The sequence below is a fragment of the Hyperolius riggenbachi genome, chromosome 10 (genome assembly GCF_040937935.1).
Source record: "Hyperolius riggenbachi isolate aHypRig1 chromosome 10, aHypRig1.pri, whole genome shotgun sequence".
Lineage (NCBI taxonomy): Eukaryota > Metazoa > Chordata > Amphibia > Anura > Hyperoliidae > Hyperolius > Hyperolius riggenbachi.
Genome location: NC_090655.1, coordinates 203,824,198 through 203,841,302, shown reverse-complemented (window position 1 = coordinate 203,841,302; position 17,105 = coordinate 203,824,198). Strand labels below are relative to the sequence as shown.

The 17,105-nt window shown below is 44.5% G+C and overlaps 1 protein-coding gene across 3 annotated transcripts in view; it reads left to right on the top strand.

Annotated features, from left to right (window-relative positions):
* Positions 1-5,214, top strand: part of LOC137534254 (membrane-spanning 4-domains subfamily A member 15-like) — a 67,378-nt gene extending 62,164 nt beyond the window's left edge. For all 3 annotated transcript variants that reach the window (XM_068255666.1, XM_068255664.1, XM_068255665.1), the window contains one exon: positions 2,048-5,214. The gene's annotated coding sequence lies outside the window, so the exon portion shown is untranslated. The remainder of the gene's footprint in view (positions 1-2,047) is intronic.
* Positions 5,215-17,105: the final 11,891 nt, after the last annotated feature.

Sequence of the window (17,105 nt, the reverse complement as noted above, 5' to 3'; positions counted from 1 at the left end):
CCTAACACAACGTATGGTGCTGCAAAAGCCGACGGTAGAGTGAGCCGCGTTCGGCGGCTCGATTTCTATAATGTCTCCCAGAGTGGCGCTGATTGGCCAGCGGGACCACGTGATGCGGAGCGAGACACTCCGCATCACGTGGTCCCGCCGGCCAATCAGCTGCCGCCAGTGCAGTGAATATTAAGTAGCCATGTGCGCGGCTACTGTAGCTGGCTCTCCCCGCCTCCTCTCCGCCCCCCACTGCGCATGTGCAAACAGTCTAACGCGGCTATAGCCGCTCCAACGCCGTAGCATGCTGCACTTTGCACCGAACGTGCAGCATTACATGTAATGCAACGTGGGCTGTGTGAACAGCCCACTTGTGTTACATTGCTGTGCGTTGGGGGAGCGTTACAGGCGCACTAACGTGCGCCTGTAACGTCTTGGTGTATAAGCAGCCTAAAATCAATAATCTTGTATTATATTCTACTTGTATAATTTGTACTCCACAAATTACACTCTACCACCTAGAATATATCTAGTGCAAGTTAGTGTTGATATCCACCCAAAAACCCCAAGCACTGCAAGTGCCCATAAATCCTCTTGTTGTCCCTATTTAGCAATCAAACTGGCATTTTTCAGAGTTTAAAAACCATTTTTCTTTGCATTTTTAAAATCAATTTTCTCAAAAACTACAAGGTATTTTTGAAAAGAAAATTGTGGCTTGTACCAACTATTCTTCCTAACATTTGTAGCAATCTTGGTGACAATAGCATGTACTGGGACTTTGTTATTCACTGCCAAAGTCATCACGAAATTACACGAACATTGAACTAACAATCTGTAATCATATAGACATAATTGTGAAAATGTATGCAAAATGTCATGTCATCACAATTAGCTGATTAAGCTCGTCACTTCTGGTTGCACAATAAATAAGCCCACTCAGCAATGCCGATGTTTCTTTGCATCCTTATTGCATATTACATTGTTCTCAATGTCTGAGCACGCTGGGGCAGTCATTCAGTTTGGCGGTGTATAGCTACTGCTACCCTCAATCTCCCTGCCTGCTGCTGCAGTGCCAACAGTCTTCCAGTGTTCTTAAAACAGAAGGTATTATTCAGGTTGGTGTGAGGTATGAGGTGTCCCACAATGCATCACAGCTTAATATGTAAACCGTCCCTTTGTTGTCTCTGAGAGCTAAACACACCTCCAGATATATATCGAAAAAGGTGCATAGAAATTTGGGCGCTCAGTAATCCCAATGGTAAAATATAGAAATGTAATACCAATAGTTGTAAGATATTGGTATTAAATACCAATATTTTACTATGGCTAAACCTAACCCTACTCTCACAGAGAAAACTCCCCCCCACGCTCCCCAGCACAAACGTCCTACCTGACCCTAAACGCCCCGACACCCCCTCACAAACTACCTACCTGGCGCCTGACCCTGAAGCCCCCCACGCCTAACCTTGACCCCCCTGCTAATCATGCCCCACTTGCCACAAAAAAAAACATAATTTATCGGGCACCGCCATAGGCACCTAATGAAATATCGGTAATGAGGCTTAAAGGGACACTTAAGACAGAAAATCCACAACACCTTTCCAAGTCCCTCCGGCCAGCACAGCAGCAGTGATCCTGGCTAAGCTGGCCGGTCACCGCTAGTCAGTGGCTACTGCGCATGCCCCCTGATCGTGCTCCCACAGTCAGGAGTGCTCTGCATATGCGCAGTAGTGATTTGCGCTTGCGTTCCTGGTGGGAAAATATCGCGGTCGGGCACTCTGGCTATTTGGGCAGTTAATGCCACTACCAGCCTGCTGCCCACAGCTCTGGCACCCTAGGCCACGGCCTAGATGGCCTTGGCTGAAATCCGGCTCTGATCTTATGAATAGTAACTTAATATACTGCTTTGAAGCACTGGAAGACGCTATTAATTAGAAGCTTACATACACTTGAAGTAATTGTTATAATATGATTTGTTTATACTCTTCATGCTTTTATGAGTTTTTAAAAATGTTGCACTATGATTTTTTCTTACTTTATGTCCATGTATCCTTTACAGGTATTTATGCTGAAGAGAAAGAGTGTCTCATCAGCCAATCCTCCACAACCTTCCATGTTACTGTCATCCAGTCACTGCTCAGATGAATAAACATGCTATTTACACACCAGGGGACAGTGTGGCACAATATAGTACCACTGGAAATCTCATGACTGTGGAATTTATTTTGCTACAGCTCATAGAACTCCTGCAATACATCTGCAGTATGTCTGCTTCCAGCTTTCATGGAAGCATACAAAGGTTTAACATCCTGTGTTTACATATTAGCTTTGTCCGCCGAGGACTGCTGAATTTCTGTGCTGAAACAGTTGAGAGCTGAAATTACAGATGTGGGAGTACTTACAGATCATGCTTTAGTACTGTCTGTGATACCACTGTAACCACTGTAAACATTTTAAATAAAGCTGTTACTAGAACCAACATTTCCAGTTGGATCATCAGAATGATAACAAACAGCTCTCTCACACCAGTCCTGAATATAGTAGTGGTCCATATGCAATTCACTTTTTCACCTGAGTTTTCTCCTCGGTGATATTTTCACAACTTGTAAACAAAATGCACCCCCAGCAAGCAGACAGATACTCAGAATAATTATGACAGTACTTTTTCAACCATTTTTTGGTAATTTTTCCATTGCAAATTGCTAAAAAATTAATTTAAATTGAAGATGAAAAAAATATCTCCCAGGAGTAAACTCAGGAGAAAAAGGTAATTGCATATGGGCCGTTGTCTTCAAGCTAAGCTTTGTAGTGTACACACTGGCAGCGATAAGCTCGCGAGGGCACGGCTCTCTCACCCTTTTGTGCCTTGGAATTTGATATTCATTTCATAGATAGCTTGCACTCCGTTATACATTTTATTCATTATGTTACATCTGTCATTGTAATCACCATTTCTGTATTTTGTACCAGTGTCCATATTCGTTGTCTGTATTAATATGTACCCCATGTCTCTTTCTTACTTTGTACAGCACCACAGAATATGTTGGCGCTTTATAAATCAATAATAATAATAATAATAATCCCTCAGATGACAGCATGAGGCCTGATGCTGTATAGACACATCACACAACTAATGATACAGAGGGGGGTGGAGACACGACATGCAGCACACAATGGAGCAGCTAGGGGTGGGAGGGGACAGTGGAGAGAACAATACAATTGGGGTGGCTTTGGTGTTGGAGATCACTAAAGCTCTAGTGCATTGGGCAGCACACTCTAGATGAATGCTAGATTCTTAGCCAAGGTGATTTTTATTCTTTATCTTAAAGGACACCCGAAGCGAAACTAAACAAATGACATAAATGATTGTATCTATCGTCCTTCTCCTAAAAATTACTTTTTAAGATATTCCACAGTTTTATTTTATGTTTAAATCTACTTTTTAAGTTTTAACTGTCTTATTGTTTTTGCTCAATTACCCATTAATTGAAGTATGCCAGAGCTAAAATCTAGGAACTATTGACCCTCTTTATCTCTTTCCTGCTCTCAGAAGCTATTTCCTGCTAGGAAAGAGTTTTATAGTTGGAATTTCTTATCAGTGAGGGTCACACTGTGGTCACTTCCTGTCAGGTCAGGACTGAGGGAGCCACTTACATAACCCCCCCCCCCCCCCCCCCCGCTCTCCAAGGTGCATATATATGGGATGACACACACCAGGCATGTGGATGCATGTAAGACTGTATTCTCATAGAAATACAGATACAGAAACAGAGAGATATTGGCCTGATACATCAATGCCAATTCTGTGAAAAATATACAAAACAGTAAATACATATATACAGAGGTAGCTGAGCTGCAGAGGAATGTGTTTACATGAACAGAGATTCACTGTGGTTCAGCACTTCAGACATAGTATAATATAGCAGCAAGATACAATAGCAGTGGAACTTCTGATACTATTAGTGGATAAACACACAGTGAAATGTAATGGTCAGTGTCCATACAATGGAGGAACATCCTCCAAATCCAGCCTTGGGAAAAAAGCCACCTGGCAGTGAAGTCACATACAGCAAACAGCCAAAGTCAGGGAGATGCTGTCCCCCTCTATATTACCCAGACGTCGGCATTTCAGAGATATACTCTGTTATCAATGGTCTCTCAGCAATAGGGCAACTTGAAGCAGCAGAGAAGGGAGGCAGTGGCCTGTGGGGGCCCCCAGGGCTGGATTTACCACAAGGCACTGTAGGCACGTGCCTACAGGCGCCTGATGATGGAAAAGCGGCTAATTCCCCTCCCCAAGTGCCTCCCTCCTTCCCTATGCAGAGTCCCGATGAGAGTCTAAATGAAAGGTTACTCACTCTGCTCTTGGCATTCCACTGACCAGATCTCCCTTCAGTCTGGGGCACCTCTAGCTACTTAATATTGAGCGTACTACTGGCTACCTAATACTAAGGGGCTCCTGTAGCTACCTATGACAGGCAAGGGAAGTAAGGAAGTGGCAGCTGGGCCATCCAACACGCTTGCGGTGTTTGTAGGTTCATGGAGGGCGAAGTCTAGGGTGCCAGGACATCTGTGCCTATAGGTTACCGTGATGTAAATCCTGGCCTGGGAGCCCCCCCCAAGGTGCCCCTCCTCCCCTCCAGCTACGGTGACCAATGAGAGCTGGGATGGTGTGTTTACTCTGTATAGGAAAAGGAGGTGTATAATGGGAACCCCAAAAATGCTTTTTAGGGGACATGTGATGCACAACTCATGGTATTGTGTGATGGGAGGATTAGATCAGAGCTGGTAGCTGGCACATGGGCCCTGGGGGTGATTTGGTTGGAAGGAGGGGGTCAGGGGGGCCTCCCAAGTTACTTTTGCTCCAGGGCACCATTGTAGAACTGGCCCGGTTTCTAGCTGGTATCCCTAATACAGATCAGACACTTCGGGTCAGGCACAGCCTGAAACACATCATTCATCAGACAAAAGAAAGGCTACTATTTGCAGGAACTTTTATCCACTAAAATTGGCAAAAGTTCCTTTCAGTTTAGACATTTCTCTCCCATTATTACACACAAAACTGTTATCACTGTGATCATATAACTGAAAATGTTGGGTGTACATGAATATCATTTTTTGAAATATAAGAAAAATGTATATGTTTTTAAAGCAGAGTGATTTTTAATGCAACCTATTTATAGTTATTTCTTTTGTGATGTTGAAATAAATTATTTTATTTCCAAACTGTCTTTTTTTTCTTATGTATTGTTTCATTAATAGAAAAGAGACTTTATGCCTAATACACATGATGCAATTTCTGCCCAAACTGAGCCATTATTTCTGATATGTCCGATAGGCTTCCAATCGATAAAGTGATAGATTTTGCAGACTTTTTATTGGAAAATTGATTGCTTTATTGATCAGGTGCACTTTGGGCATGTACTCAACATGCAACTTCCCGTCCAATCACCCGTCGATCGGGCGGAAAACATTGGATTGTGTGTACCCAGCATTAGCTATTTTAACCACTTTTGGACCAGCAGTCTCTGGCCCCATAAGGACCAGAGACTGCTGGTCCAAAACAGGGCTCGCCAACGTCACGCCGTACGTATCCATCTCTTTTGCCGTTGGTTCTGCTCTCCTGATGCTGAAGACCAATCAGTCAGTATGACAGCAGAGCTCCATGAGCCAATCAGGAGCTGATTTCATCGGCTCCTGACACTGAGGTCTCTAATCACAGCCAATCACAGTGATCACAGGGTCAGGGCATATGTATGAAATCACCGCCGGAAGACTTGGGCGCAGGATACAGCCGATATATGGCTTATCCTGCTGCTGCTCAAGTCCCAGTGATGTTAATTACTATACCCCCTCCAGGTCCACGTGGAAAGATGTAATTCGGCTTCCAGCTATTGCTAGAGGGCGAATTACAGTGTTTTAAAAGTAACTTCAGCTTCGTCTTCTGACGGTGCTGAAGTTACTCACTGTTCTCCACTATATATATTCCAATTAAGGTCTATGGTGGCGCCTGCTGCGCCCAAATCTCCTGCGCTGTTATTCCAATTCACAGGGCTCTGCTGTCATACCGACAGCAGAGCGAGTGGGCTGAAGCAGCTGGAGAGCGGCATGATTATCAGGGGCGGCAGGCAGTGGGTTAATTGAAATCTGTGCCTTGGTACAGATAACAGGTCTCAAACAGATTGTAGGTTTCAATTAGCAAGGTCCAGAAGTAGTTAATACAACGTATACCATCTGATGAGGAGCATTAAATTGCTGCTGGGGTGTGGGGCCAGTAGATGTAGCAATTAAAGCAGGTCTTCATTGGTAAACAGAGGCATTGCTGTAGCCTCCCTGGTGGTAAGGACAAGGCTGACTCGTTGTTAAAAAACTTGCCACGAACAGAGAATGACACTTATTGCCACACTGGTCTGAACTCGGCCGTGACGGACTATAATGAGTTGACCTTCATGGCTAAGAGTTGTGCAGCAGACCAGAGTGTGTACAGTGGCCCAGTGACTATCCCTAAAGATCTGGCATTTCGGACCTTTATCTATGCCCAAGCATGACCCAATTGCATTGCTCTTGGCACCACCCCACCTGCTGGAAGCCGCTAAGTCAGATGGCCTTGTTGTCCCTTCAACCCCTGCGCATCGCAACAGAGGCGTCATCAGCCAAAGGTAACAGTGCACGAACAACACTGTACAGAAGTGTCATCAGCCTTTGCACACTATGCATCTTTTGCTATGCAGGGGAGAGTGGAGAAACGATGAGCGCGTGTAATGGAAAGGTTTCTGGTGGTGGGAGCAGCGAGAACAATGCTAGTGTGCTGTGCTCAGGCATTGCTTAAAATCTAACACGCTGGATGTTCATGCAATCATTGTGCGCCTTATGTAGACACGCTGGTCTGATTGAAATAACCACCTCCAACTTGGCAGTCATTATGGTGCACCACTCAGAGTTCAGAATCAGACCAGCGTGTGTATGAACCTTTAGGGCTGGTTCAGGCGGATGTCTCAATCACCTGCCTAGAGTTTTGTCCAAATGCTTTTCGGCAAACGTGCAGAAAAGCATTTGTCGACTTGAAGCGGGGATTCCCAGCGATCGTCATTTTTCACCCCGCAGGGGGACACAGGAGTGCGGCACTAATGGACCCCAGAACGACCAGACCCTGCTGCTTCCAGACAGTGGAAAAAATAAAGATCAAAATGCTGCTTTTGCATAAATGGCAGCAGTGACGTAGCTAAGGAGCTAGGGGCCCCGGTGCAAGTTTTACATTGGGGCCTCCAAGCACTCTATACCTAACAATTGATAAGGTGCACCAAAACCTGCCAAGGACAACCACAGTGTCGGAGGTGCAAGAAGGGGATGGGGAAGAGTTTGATAATGATTACCACTACATAGAACATCCATAGAAGTGATTATTACCAGCACAGGACCAATAGAAAGCTAATACTGTGGTTGAGGGAGGGCCCCTCTGGGCCCCTTTTGGTCCAAGGGCCTGATGTGGTCGCAACCTCTGCACCCCCTATTGCTCCGCCACTGAATGGTGGTAAATGACGTGCAAGGGTGCGTGTGAACAACCCTTAGTTGTTGTACCACACAAGAGAGATGTTTTAGGTAAACACTGGACAGTATTTATTTCTGCATCTGTACATTTATTTCTTCATCCATATTTGAGGAGGATTTTTCTATTTGTGATTAAAAAGTTTATTTTAGAAATTTTCATTTAATTTTTCGACATGATTTTGTATTGAAACTTTTATTATACTCAAAATGGATACTACTAGACTAGACCCTTGCTTGACGGATTTTAGTAAGTTGCAAGCAAACATTTCACGAAAATTAATTGAACCACTTTTTGCACAGAAATCCTGCAGAAATTGAACGCTAGGGAGGTTAAAAAAATGAATTTGCGGAGAAAGGCACAGGCAGATGCTAGCTGGTAGAATGATAGGATGCATACGCACCAGGGCAGGACTGCAGTGCAGCGAATGGATAAAGCCCTGTAGTTCTGTCATTAGTGATGAATGATTAACACAATCATAATTTTGCAGTTATAATGTGAAATCATAAGGTGAAATTTCAGGAAAAATCTTAATTTAGAACGTAAACATAATCAGGAACATACATTTTGCAAACTCGCATAAATTCCTGCCTAATTTAGAGGTTAATAGCAAAGCCCCCATACATGCTATCATTTCCAAAATTGTTACATGTGTGAGGGGAATAGCGGGAGCAAGTCAAAAAGACCTTGTAGTTTTTAGATAATCAATTTGAAATGGCAAAGGATAAATGGGTTTTAAACTGTCATTTCTCTGAGTTTAAAAGATATATTTTCTTTGAATTTCTAAAATCAATTTCTCAAAAACTACAAGGTCTTTTTGAAAAAAAAATATTGACTTGTTTTCACTACTCCCCTTAACATACACAGAAATTTGGGGCAGATAGCATGTATAGGGGTTTTGCTATTAACCACTAAAGTCGGCACAAAATTACATGAAATTTCAAATGGATTACACCAAGTCAGTTGAATGTTCAAGTCGTAATTGGGTATGGCCATTATTGTGAAAAGTTATGCAAACTTGTAATTTGTAATTAGCAGATTACGATCATCTGTACCTGTTATCAGCCAGCCTCTTCCATCTACTACCAGCTCCAAAAAATTGATTTTTTTTTGTTCTAAATGTTTCATTAAGAAGAGGCATAACAATTCTAGTTCACATCTTTCTCTCGCAGAGGCATATTACAATTGACAATGCTGCACTGAGTAGCTGGCCTTTGCAGGGTCAGGAACCACCTATTGGCCTATCACCTGGTCTCCTTATTCTCCATCATCTAATTTACTTGGTGGTCAGTTGCTTAGTCTAAGTGACAACTTAGTTACAGTACTTGCTAGGTCGTCACTTAGACTAAGCAACTACTGTAATGCCTTAAAGGACATCCAAGGTGACATATGACCTGATGAGATAGACATGTGTATGTACAGTTCCAAGCACTTAAATAACTATGCTGGGTTCCTTTTTTTCTTTCTTTGCCTGAAAGTGTTAAAAATCAGGTATGCAAGGGACAGTTTCTGTCTTGGTTGTGACCAAGTCAGACTATAGCGTGACCCTTATTGATAAGGAATTGCAGCCATAAACACTTTCCTGGCAGTAAATAGCTTCTGAGAGCAGGAAAGAGATAAAAAGTTCATAGATTTTAGCTCTGGCATACTTCAACAAATGTGTCATTGAGAAAAGGCCATGAAACAGTAAAAAAAACAAAAACCTTAAAAAGTAGATTTAAATATAAAATAAAACTGTGGAATGGCTAAAAAAACCATCATTTTTAGAAGGAGGAGGACAGATACAATTGTTTATCTTATTATTTATTTTCACCTCGGATGGTCCTTTAACTCAAGAGCTCACTTGATAGCCAAACACTTCTTTTTCAACTACAGCATACATTTGGTGTAGTTGCTTAGTGTGCAGCTAATGTACATTACTGGGTGCTCCTTCCCGTTGTGCACCTGCACTGTGAGAATACTTCACTCAGACCCACATCTCAAGCATCAGTCTTCATTACAAACCTCTTGGAGAAGTCGCACTGGCTGAGCACAGCAATCTTGTGTGTGGAATGATTGTTCTTTCTCAGATTTTCATTTTCCTTTGTTCAGCTCCGTCAAAGAGGCCGCAACTGTAGGAGAATGAGGAATACATCATCATCAAGCTTCTATGCCCAAAAAGGCATGGACCTGTTTCTTGATTGAGGTGCATAATCTATTCTAGCACTATAATCCTTTGGATTGGCAGTAAAACTAGTTTTCTGAAAATGGTGCTCCCAATCTGAACTGTGTATGACTACATCATTCAACTAAGCAGAAAAAATGTCTGGTAGTGTCTCAAAATTAAATCCACAGACAACTAATTCCATAGCAATTCTCTCAAAATGTATCCCAGTAATAGGCAATGGAACCAGTGGCCCCCTGAAGGGGCGTAGCAATAGAGGTTGCAGAGGTCTCGACTACATCGGGGCCCTTGGGCCAAAGGGGACCCATAGGGCCCTCCCTCAACTGCAGCATTAGCTCTCTATTGGCCCTGTGCTGGAAATAATTAGAGATGGCTTAAACCTCCGATTTTAGGTTCGCGAAACTCAAACGCAAACTTCGCCAAATGCAATAGACTTCAATGGGAAGGTGAACTTTGAAAACTACAAACATTTATGCTGGCCACACAAGTGATGGAAAAGATGTTTCAAGGGGTCTAACACCTGGAGGGGGGCATGGCGGAGTGGGATACATGCCCAAAGCTTTTAAAACATCTTGCATGTGTATACATCAATCAGGTAGTGTAATTAGTGTACTGCTTCACACTGACACACCAAACTCACTGTGTAACGCACTGCAAACAGCTGTTTGCGTAGTGACAGCCTTGCTAGACTGGTGTGCACCATGGCGAGAGTGCAGGTCATGTCAGTTTTCAAGCCCATATGGTCGCCGGGCTGTGGTAGCTCAATGATAGAACAACAGTGACTGTCCAGCTGATTGAATTTGGTCTGTCCACAATGAAGCAACGACCTTATTATCTTGGGTGTGCCCCCCCCCCCCGACAAACTAATATAGCCGGCGGTCATTGCTTCATTGTGATACGCAAGCCCCTTCACTACGGCAAGGTAACGATCAAGAAAGGGGAATTGACACATGTACATGCCTTTTGTTTTGTTGTTGCAGCCGCAGTGCAGCCAGAAAAATTAGGCAGGCATGTACACACACCAGAAAAATTATGATAGCAGCCGCTGCTAGCAGCAGCCTTAAAAATTCAGGAATCCACCTGGAGTCCTGGAACCTGTTGGTGGTGGCAAAGAAGGCAGTCAAGCGGCCTGCAGGCAGAGATGCTGTGTGGGGACGGACTTAGTCTTGGGGCAGGCAGTAAAATGGCGTGCAGGCAGAGATGCTGTGTGTGGGGACTGACTTAGTCTTCGGGCAGGCCTGACCGTGCTTTGCAGACCACGTGGTCAGATGGACCCTTGACCCAATGCTGTGTGCCAGAGATGACACCACTTGCCTTTCAACATCATGGTACAGTTTGGGTATCGCCTTTTTTGAGAAATAATTGCGGCCTGGTATCTTCCACCGTGGTGTGTGGCTTTGCTTTTGTGTGCTGCTTTTCCTCAGGTGGTCATCCCATTGCAGTTTGTGTTTTGTCATCATGTGCCTTCGTAAGGAGGTTGTCCCTACGCGGGTCTTGATCTTTCCACGGCTCAATTTTCGGTGGCAGAGAGTACAGATGGCATTGTTTTCATCTGAGGCAGACACACAAAAACATGTCCACACCGCTGAGCCCTGGGATGATGGCACTTTGGTGTTGGCGGCCGACTGAGTGTTAAGTTGGGTGCCAGAATCAGAGCAGGAGGAGGAAGATATGTCACGGTTCCATGCAGAAGCTGAGGAAGATGAGGTGTTCTGTGTTAAATAGTCAACTACGTCCTGACAATTTTGGGGGTTGATGGCATGTGCCTTCTGAACACTGTACTTTGGTCCAGGGCCGCACGAAATCACAACAGCACGACCTCGAACAGACCTGCCGGGTGGCCTGCCTCTGCCTCTGCCTGTTTTGCCCATATTGGGGGGGATGAAGTGAAAGGTATGCACTGACCTGTCTAATAAAATGTGCAGTCACACAGGTACTGTGAACAGGTATGCAGTGACTAGTATTACAAATGTGCAACAGTCACACACACAGGTACCGTGAACAGGTATGCAGTGACTGCTATATAATATAACACTGCGTGCTGTCACGCAGGTGCACTGAACAGGTATGCAGTGACTGGTATCAATACAATGTGCAGCTGCCTGTCACACGCACAGGTACCATGAACAGGTATACACAGTCGGACTGGTATTACAAATGTGCAGCTGTCACACACATGCAGTGAAAAGGTAGACACTGAATGTGCTGGAACTTGCATAGTATAGAAATTAAGCAAGGGCCAGCTGCGACTGACTGACAGGGCTGTATATGCAAGTGGGATGCGGGCGTGGCCATGACATTGTATGGGCGGAGCTAACATAATGATGTAACAGCGAGGCATAAGAAAGCAGTGTTTACGCCATGATGTGGTCAAACGAGGTTTTGCATCATGGGTGTGCAGAAACTGTGTGATGCTATTTAATAGTATACCGTAACCCCAAAGTAGCAAACATAGCCAACTATGACCATTAAACAATAAATGCAGCAACAGTTACCCCAGACACCAGAAAATAAACGCAATGTGGGCAAACATGTCAGCACAAAATAAACGCAATGTGGGCAAACAAGTCAGCACAAAATAAACACAATGTGGGCAAACATGTCAGCACAAAAATAAACGCAATGTGGGCAAACATGTCAGCACAAAATAAATGCAATGGGCAACATGTCAGCACAAAATAAACGCATTGTGGGCAACATGTCAGCACAAAATAAACGCAATGGGCAACATGTCAGCACAAAATAAACGCAATGGGCAAGATGTCAGCACAAAATAAATGCAATGGGCCACATGTCAGCACAAACTAAACACATTGTGGGCAACATGTCGGCACAAAATAAACACAATGGGCAAGACGTCAGCACAAAATAAACGCATTGTGTGCAACATGTCAGAACAAAATAAACGCAATGTGGGCAACATGTCAGCACAAAATAAAGGCGTTGTGGGCAACATGTCAGTACAAAATAAACGCAATGTGGGCAACATGTCAGTACAAAATAAACGCAATGTGGGCAACATGTCAGTACAAAATAAACGCAATGTGGGCAAACATGTCAGCAAAAAATAAACGCAATGTTGTCAAACATGTCAGCACAAAATAAACGCAATGTGGGCAAACACGTCAGCACAAAATAAACGCAATGTGGGCAAACATGTCAGCACAAAATAAACTGCAATGTGAGCAACGTCAGTACAAAATAAACGCAATGAGGGCAAACACGTCAGCACAAAATAAACGCAATGTGGGCAAACACGTCAGCACAAAATAAACGCAATGTGGGCAAACATGTCAGTACAAAATAAACTGCAATGTGAGCAACATGTCAGTACAAAATAAACGCAATGTGGGCAACACGTTGTAACGATTGGTGTCAGCACGCAGAGAGAATCTGATTATTGGTGATCTGCAGTATCACCAAGAATACAGATATATACCTGATTATTGATGATCTGCAGAATCACGGATAATACAGATATATTACTAACCTCTGGACACCTAAGGTATGTGAGTGTTTGGTGTAACAGTAGTACTTTGAGTAATGCACCTGCTGAGCAGATGAACATAAGCAGTAAGGGAATACTGCTCTGAAGAACACGGAAACCTTCCAGCAGCCTGAGACTCTTTAAGGGGTGGAGTCAGGCTGGAGGTAGGAAGGACCAGAAGGAGAGTAACACCTGAAGGTGGATGTCACTATCTGATCTGGAGACTATCTCTTAATGAGGGAGATAGCTCTCGAGGTCGGGCAAGCCAGGTCGGCAACACACGGTCAGATAAAGTACATAGACAGAAGGCTGATTCGGTATCCAAGGCTAGCAGGGTTTGGCAACAGAGTATCAGATATGCGAGGTACCGAATCAGAGGACAGAGGAGTAGTCAGAAAAGCAATAAGTCATAACAGATATCAAACAATGCCTAGTCTGGGTGTGAGGTCCTTGGTCTCTACACCCTGCAACTAGTCTGAAGTATAACAGAATGATTGCACAAGTTCCCTAGTCTTGGGTGTGAGGTCCGTGGTCTCAGCACCCTGGAACTAGTCTGGAGTATAACACAGATGACAATACAGTTCCCTAATCTGGGTGTGAGGTCCGTGGTCTCTACACCCTGGAACTAGTCTAAGCATAAACAGAACAATAATACAAATATTTCTGGCTCAGTGTGAATTCCCAGGTCCTCCTGGTTCAAGCACACTGTAGGATCTGACTAAGGTCTGAGTGCTTCGACGTTGTGATCGCAACGGCAGACAACTTGAGACTAACCAGCAGCAAGTATATATGGAGCAGTGCTCTCCAGCACCACCCCTAATTGATCAACCAATAGAATCTTGCTCTGGTGTCAGCTGATCGGTGTGATAAGTATAAGAGTTCTGCCTCTCAGCGCGCGCACGTGTATTCCTAAGCCTGTGTGCACTAACAGACCCAGCCACACCAGACCCACGCTGCTGTGTGCAAACCTCCGCGCTGGACGCGGAACCAGCCTCCTTACTTTTGTCACATGTGGCGGCTTTTCCGTGTTCTGCCCTGCCACCAGACGCACGCTTCCGTGTGCAAACCGCCGCATTGGACGCGGAAAAAGCCGCCTCCTCAATAGCAGACGCGGCGGCTTTTCCGCGATCTCTTACACACGTCAGCACAAAATAAACGCAATGTGGCCAAACATGTCGGCACAAAATAAACGCAATGTGGGCAAACACGTCAGCACAAAATAAAAGCAATGTGGGCAAACATGTCAGCACAAAATAAACGCAATGTGGGCAAACATGTCAGCACAAAATAAAGGCGTTGTGGGCAACATGTCAGTACAAAATAAACGCAATGTGGGCAACATGTCAGTACAAAATAAACGCAATGTGGGCAACATGTCAGTACAAAATAAACGCAATGTGGGCAAACACGTCAGCACAAAATAAATGCAATTTGGGCAAACATGTCAGCACAAAATAAACGCAATGTGGGCAAACACGTCAGCACAAAATAAATGCAATGTGGGCAAAAATGTCAGCACAAAATAAACGCAATGTGGGCAACATGTCAGTACAAAATAAACGCAATGTGGGCAACATGTCAGTACAAAATAAACGCAATGTGGGCAAACATGTCAGCAAAAAATAAACGCAATGTGGGCAAACATGTCAGCACAAAATAAACGCAATGTGGGCAAACACGTCAGCACAAAATAAACGCAATGTGGGCAAACATGTCAGCACAAAATAAACGCAATGTGGACAAACATGTCAGCACAAAATAAACGCAATGTGGGCATACATGTCAGCACAAAATAAACTGCAATGTGAGCAACGTCAGTACAAAATAAACGCAATGTGGGCAAACACGTCAGCACAAAATAAACGCATTGTGGGCAAACACGTCAGCACAAAATAAACGCAATGTGGGCAAACATGTCAGTACAAGATAAACTGCAATGTGAGCAACATGTCAGTACAAAATAAACGCAATGTGGGCAACACGTTGTAACGATTGGTGTCAGCACACAGAGAGAATCTGATTATTGGTGATCTGCAGTATCACCAAGAATACAGATATATACCTGATTATTGATGATCTGCAGAATCACGGATAATACAGATATATTACTAACCTCTGGACACCTAAGGTATGTGAGTGTTTGGTGTAACAGTAGTACTTTGAGTAATGCACCTGCTGAGCAGATGAACATAAGCAGTAAGGGCCCTTTTCCACCTGCAATCGCTAGCGTTCATGCTGAACGCTAGCGATTGCTGAATCGCAAAACCGGCGATTCCCCCGACGTTTGCGGACGCGATTTTGCTATGCTATGCACTGCATAGCAAAATCGCGGCAATTATCGCTCCGCCGCGCGTTCGCGTTCCCGACAAAAGCGAATCGCGGTAGTGGAAATGACCTACCGCGATTCCTATGTTAAAAAGCAAACCGTAGCGATTGTAAAATCGCTAGCGGTTTTGCGATTCAGCCAGCGCATGGAAAAGGGCCCTAAGGGAATACTGCTCTGAAGAACACGGAAACCTTCCAGCAGCCTGAGACTCTCCAAGGGGTGGAGTCAGGCTGGAGGTAGGAAGGACCAGAAGGAGAGTAACACCTGAAGGTGGATGTCACTATCTGATCTGGAGACTATCTCTTAATGAGGGAGATAGCTCTCGAGGTCGGGCAAGCCAGGTCGGCAACACACGGTCAGATAAAGTACATAGACAGAAGGCTGATTCGGTATCCAAGGCTAGCAGGGTTTGGCAACAGAGTATCAGATATGCGAGGTACCGAATCAGAGGACAGAGGAGTAGTCAGAAAAGCAATAAATCATAACAGATATCAAACAATGCCTAGTCTGGGTGTGAGGTGAGGTCCTTGGTCTCTACACCCTGGAACTAGTCTGAAGTATAACAGAATGATTGCACAAGTTCCCTAGTCTTGGGTGCGAGGTCCGTGGTCTCAGCACCCTGGAACTAGTCTGGAGTATAACACAGACGACAATACAGTTCCCTAATCTGGGTGTGAGGTCCGTGGTCTCTACACCCTGGAACTAGTCTAAGCATAAACAGAACAATAATACAAATATTTCTGGCTCAGTGTGAATTCCCAGGTCCTCCTGGTTCAAGCACACTGTAGGATCTGACTAAGGTCTGAGTGCTTTGACATTGTGATCGCAACGGCAGACAACTTGAGACTGACCAGCAGCAAGTATATATGGAGCAGTGCTCTCCAGCACCACCCCTAATTGGTCAACCAATAGAATCTTGCTCTGGTGTCAGCTGATCGGTGTGATAAGTATAAGAGTTCTGCCTCTCAGCGCGCGCGTGTGTATTCCTAAGCCTGTGTGCACTAACAGACCCAGCCACACCAGACCCACGCTGCTGTGTGCAAACCGCCGTGCTGGACGCGGAACCAGCCTCCTTGCTGTTGTCACATACGGCGGCTTTTCCGCGTTCTGCCCTGCCACCAGACGCACGCTTCCGCGTGCAAACCGCCGCATTGGACGCGGAAACAGCCGCCTCCTCAATAGCAGACACGGCGGCTTTTCCGCGTTCTCTTACACACGTCAGTACAAAATAAACGCAATGTGGGCAAACATGTCAGCACAAAATAAACACAATGTGGGCAAATATGTCAGCACAAAATAAACGCAATGTGGGCAAACACGTCAGCACAAAATAAACGCAATATGGGCAAACATGTCAGCACAAAATAAACGCAATGTGGGCAAAAATGTCAGCACAAAATAAATGCAATGGGCAACATGTCAGCACAAAATAAACACATTGTGGGCAACTAGAGATGTCGCGAACCTCCGATTTTCAGTTCACGAACCTCAATAGACTTCAATGGGGAGGCGAACTTTGAAAATTTAAAAAAATTCTACTGGCTAGAAAAATGATAGAAAACATGTTTCAAGAGCTCTAATACCTGGAGGCACA